The 5,513-nt window shown below is 35.8% G+C and overlaps 1 protein-coding gene across 1 annotated transcript in view; it reads left to right on the forward strand.

Moving 5' to 3' along the window:
• The first annotated feature begins 915 nt into the window (after positions 1-915).
• Positions 916-5,513, forward strand: part of PTPRD (protein tyrosine phosphatase, receptor type D) — a 1,990,398-nt gene continuing 1,985,800 nt past the window's right edge. The window contains exon 1 of the mRNA XM_019517599.1: positions 916-982. The gene's annotated coding sequence lies outside the window, so the exon portion shown is untranslated. The remainder of the gene's footprint in view (positions 983-5,513) is intronic.

A 5,513-nucleotide genomic window follows, 5' to 3' on the forward strand; every position in this document is an offset into this window, starting at 1 on the left:
TCTTTTTTTTTTTTTTTTTCCTAAGCCACAAATAATATGCAATCAGTGCTGTGTGAAATGGAAGTAGAAGATAATTAAACCATCCAGAAGCAAATTATAAAGATATGCTTATAGAAATGTAGAGGTGTTTTTTAATTGTACCTTCCAGCCAGTAATTTTCAGGCATATTTTGTAGTATCTAATCCTACCTTTGTGTACCCCTAGATCCCATCAATTTTAATGAGCTTGGGATGATGAGAAAATGCAAAATTATTCCTGTATGTAGTTTATACATCTGCCTAAAGCACTGGTTTGGCTGGCAGTATAGAAAGTTAAATAATTGAGAGATAATATTTACGCAGATGTCAATGATTGACTTTGACTTGGCCTAGGTGAGCTGTTACATTTACTAGTAGCAAGACTACAGTTCTGTTTTCACAAACCATTAAGGAAATTTACCAGTCTGATTAACATGTCTGTGTAAGCGCTGTAGGCACTGGTAATAACTCCTGGGGATTTTAAGTGCTAATAACATAAGTATGGTTATGAAATCAGATTTTTGCATTAAAAATGGTGCATTGAAACAAAATTGTTTTTAGTGGAATAGCATGTAAGTAAGTAGTTTGTAAATGGCTATTGTACTTAATTATGCAACTGATGTAGCATGAACATCTTAATCAGAAAATATCTTCTGAATCATATAATTTAATGTATATGACCTTTATTTTATACTTTATGAACTATATTATTTTATACCATAACTACTGTGTAAATTCTTGTTTATTACACTGTTATGCCATGGCATAATTTGTAGATTTTTTTCACCTTCAACAAATTGCTTTTACTATTTGCTTTTTTCATAGAATCAGGATTTACTGTCGTTAATCTAAAAATGTTAAAGAAACAACATTTTGTGTATCTTAACTTTTACAGGGGGAACCTGAGGGGTCTTACGCTTTCAATCCAGTCATTGATTGCTGTGGGTGCAGACTGTGGTGAACTGGTAAGTCTCTGTCAATTTCCTTATTATTTTATTCTGCTTAAATGCCATGTTGTGGTATTACATGTGATGGTCCTCTTCAGTGGAATTCAGTAGAATTTTGTGGCATAAAAATTTTTGTGAAAGGTCTGAGAGGTTCGGTGTCAGTCCCTGGCCATTAAGGCCATGTCCAGATGCATGCGGCCATGCCATATGTGGCACTGCAGACATGTCTGCACCGCCACATACCACATTTTCCGTTGTTCCCCATGTTGCAAGGGAGCAGTGTGGAGGGTTTTTTTGATGCTTGGATATCCACGGATCAAAAAAACCCATTGGAAAAAAAAAATGGTACACGCAGTGGCAGCATGTGCTGCCCAAAGACAGAACCTGACTGGCCAGAGCCACACTGCTGCCATCCAGGCTCTGTGCAGCAAGATCACTGCTGCAGCCCTGGGAGGCTATCAAGACCCCAGGTAAGGCTGCCAGGGCCAACCCAGTTCTGACCCCACCTTCCCTACCCCACCTGGAGTAACTTGTCACACACCAGAGTGTGTGTGGCACAGGCATTCCCTGGGGACAGCTAGTGGCAGCACAAGGTGTGCTGCCACTAATTGTCCTTGGGGAACAAAATGTCCACGCATGCCTGGATGCAGCCCAGGTGTCTTCTACAGGCCTAAAAAGAATGGACTTAAATTGTGAGGAAATATTGAAGGGGTTCTGCAGATTTCAGAAGTCTAATAAATCCCTTCCTCAAAATAACAGACATTGGCTGAGAGTTTTTTTCCAAGGTATATAAAGAAAGATATCAAATTTTCTTTAAAAAGAAATAAACTTTTCACTGGATTTGGAAATAAGCAGCATTCATATATCCTAAACAGTTAGAACAGATTTAAGAAACGCTGTAGTCCAACTGATAAATCACTTTTTTGGGGATCAGGAAGTTTTGGTTTTTCAGCTTTCTGTACTACTTACTGTCTGGCCTCAGGTAAGTCACTTAACCAATCAGTTTCACAAGTTCCCTTTCATTTTACCTAGTGAGAAGATAAACATTGAATGTTCTTCTAAATTTTCCTTTCCAAAGAAGTTGATCATACTAGGGTCTCATAGAGATTAATTAACTAATGCAAGCTCAGCTCCTTGAGCATGAGTATCATCTACCTAATTTTGCATAACAGTACAGTCACTTCCTTTATTCAGTGTATGATATGTCAAAGGAAAATGAGAAACCAATACCAGCTGGTATTGTGACTATGTGCTTGAAGGAACAATTTCTTCTTGTTCCTTTCAAGTGAGTTATATCTTACTGTGTGACCTACATTATGTGATTTGATCACTCTGAATTTATACTAGCTAACAGAGTTGTAAATTTTTATTTTAAATAATTCATTAGACCCTTGTTTTGTGGAGCTCACACTATAAGAATACACTGATTCATTCAAAACAGTTGTGTATTTTTCTCCCAAATAAATAAGAATGATTCCAGGTCCAAATGTGTGATCCTATACCAAAGTATGTAGAACTGCAATTCTCAAAACTTTCCACAGATTCAGACCTTAGAACAGTGATGTTAATGTAATTTAAATCAATATATATAAGACAAGAATGCCTTCTTTACATAAAAAAAATAAATCTGATCCCTGAGTTTGGGTCTATATATGGCTTTGCTCTGAGTAATATCTTCCACTGAATCTCATCACTTAAATTTAGTCTATGAAATTTTGAGTAAATGCTTGTAATCCGGCCTCCTAATCACTCAGAAGCCATTTCCTTGAAAAGGCCATGAACCTTAAAAAACCTGAAAAAAATGAATACATTATGGTCCTAGGTTCTCACTTACCCAACCCTCAGATTAGATAGGGTTTATATTACTTCACATTGATGGTCTATGTCAAATCTTTCAAAAACTAACTGTATGAAAGTTTGAAGGTAGGTTAAGCAGCAAATTTCATCATATTTTAGCTTGTTGTTTACTGGGGGTCAAAGCTAATTCTTCTAAGAGAAAATCTATTAGCTGTAAGCAGGGTTCAGTTTTTGCCAAATATCAAAGTTAGAAAAAGAGAGCAGATAATTCTGAATAGAAATAAAGTTGATTTTTTTTGTTTTTTCTATTAGTGCTGTTTCAACCCTGTAGATGTACTTGGGGTTCTTAGATCTCTCCCTTTTTTTAAAGGAGATTTGACTCAAGGGTGACATTTTGGCATCATGAAGAAATGGCAAAACTTCCACTGACTTCATTGGGTCCAGGATTTTACTCAAAAACCTTTATGGAGAAATTCTGGTATAGTTATGAATAATACTTACTTATGTTACACCTACAGAAAGGGCAAAGCAGAGAGCACCTTCAGTGATGTCATTAATGAAAGCTGAATGCTATATTAGTAACAAAATAATTAATAAAAACATAGGAGGGGGAAAAGCTACAATATTTTATTTTTTATATCATGGAAAGGCATAAAACAGGAAAATACTGATGCATCCTAAATATCAAATTGTTCAATATACTTTGTGTCTGGGGAAAACAGTACAAGATAAATGCATTCAAATTGCTAGCACTAATTATCAGTTGTTTTGCTTAGAGGGGCTACAAATTAGTAAGTGAGACATCTGAGTTATCTGGCTGAAGCCAGCTCAGGTTGTTTGAGATTTGAAAATTATTTCAGTTTGACAGTTTTTAGTAGGGGTTGGACCAGATGACCCTGGAGGTCCTTTCCAACACTACAAATTTTATATGAGATATGTTAATCCAGATGCAACAGACCACATGATAAAACTACTACAGTTTATAATACCTAGTTGAAGGTTCAAAACATTTACAGCCCATGAAGGCTGAACAGAGCCTTATCTGATAGTGGTCCCTCTGGTTCTAGATTAATGGCACAGCTTGTGAAAATCTGAACTGCTTCTGATTGTAGCATCTCTCTTGTGTTTAGATAGAAGACTTCAGTCTATAGATTTTTTCACTTTAGTACCAGCACTAATTTCACTCTTTTTAAAACAACTGAACTGTCTTATCAATTCAGATATTCAGGGGGCAAATCCTAATTTTTTTGTACTAAGTCTGTGCTCTTTCTAAAAATGGTAAACTGGCTGAACTAAGTCTATGGGTACCTGTAGTAGTTTGCCTATATGTAAATTTTGCCCCTCACTTCCATGTGTTCAAGGAGACAGGGTCTACAGTAAAAGGTGTAAGAAATAACTTAGGGGGGAGGGTCAGAGGGCAATGGACCTACCTCCCCCTCCCCTGGAAATAGGAGGGGGGCAAATTCAAGGCAGACATCCAACAATTGGATTCTATACCTGGAAAATTCTAACAAATTTATAAATTTTGCATATATAGACTGCAATTATTTAGGGATCAACTAAGTAATCTAAAGTAAAGAAAATGTTGCTTTTCAAAGTGTTTTTTAAATATCTTCACACACATGATTTATGTAAGCTTATCAGGGTTATCTTTGATACAGTGTTTACTATCAAAGTAAATGTAAGACAGGCATGCCATATTTGACGTAGAATAAGATGTCACCAAGTACACTGAAAAACATCAATCTTTCTGCCCTTTTGGGTTTATTCCTACAGTTCATTTTCTAGTACATTTTTTAGCCAAACTTTAAATATACCATGTAAATGATGAGGTTCCTTCTTACGTTCCCTGAGACACTTATGAAGTCTGATGGATCCAGTCTCACTAATAAACCATAGGTGCAGTGCTTAGTGATTTTTTGTTTGTTTGTTTGTTTTGGGTTTTTTTTGTTCAGCTGTATCTCCAGGGCCAGAGACATGCTTGCAGAAGACCTTCACTTTCACCTAGAGTATTATTCTGTAAGAACACTGGAACAGCTTTCTGGTTGTGCCTCAGGTGAATATGATCAGATAAAAAGCTCTGCTAATGCGAACCTCTGGAGAAACATTTTATTACTCATTCAATGTAGTTGGCAATTTCTTGCTGTTTTATCAGTAATCTGAAGCTGAAATTGATTATAGGTATTTCTGAGCTCATCTAAAACAGATTGCCCTTTTTCTTTTTTGGACACTTTGCAATCCAATATTCCCTGTGCCTTTTTCATACTTTCTCAATGTGAAACTGGTATCCTCTTTTGCAAATGAAATCACAGATTCTCTGTATTAAGGACACATTTGCTGTGGCCTACTGAGACTTTACCTTATCAAACATGTTCTGACTAAGGTATCACTAAGATTTAAGCATGTGCACTGTAGGTTAATATTTTCCTATATACTCTGTGCTATCAGCTATAAAAAGTATCTTGGGGAAAATGGATCTTAAGTATAGGTTAAGCTAAATATTTATAGGATCTACAGACAATTACCTTCTGCACTGTGAATATGACCAACTTCTGATAAACTGTTCTAATACATAATATATAATACATACACACATGTGAAAGCATGTGTGAATTTTCCTGAATGTTATGGGTCTTATGTGGATATGATTCAGGCTACTTAAGAATACTTAGAGATTTGCCTGGGCTTTATAGACAACATTGTTTTGAGAGCATTCAATCTTTTACCTGTTTAAAAAAAAAAAAAAAAAAAA

The sequence above is a fragment of the Gavialis gangeticus genome, unplaced genomic scaffold (assembly GCF_001723915.1).
Source record: "Gavialis gangeticus isolate Ggan-Ray unplaced genomic scaffold, GavGan_comp1, whole genome shotgun sequence".
Classification (NCBI taxonomy): Eukaryota; Metazoa; Chordata; order Crocodylia; family Gavialidae; genus Gavialis; species Gavialis gangeticus.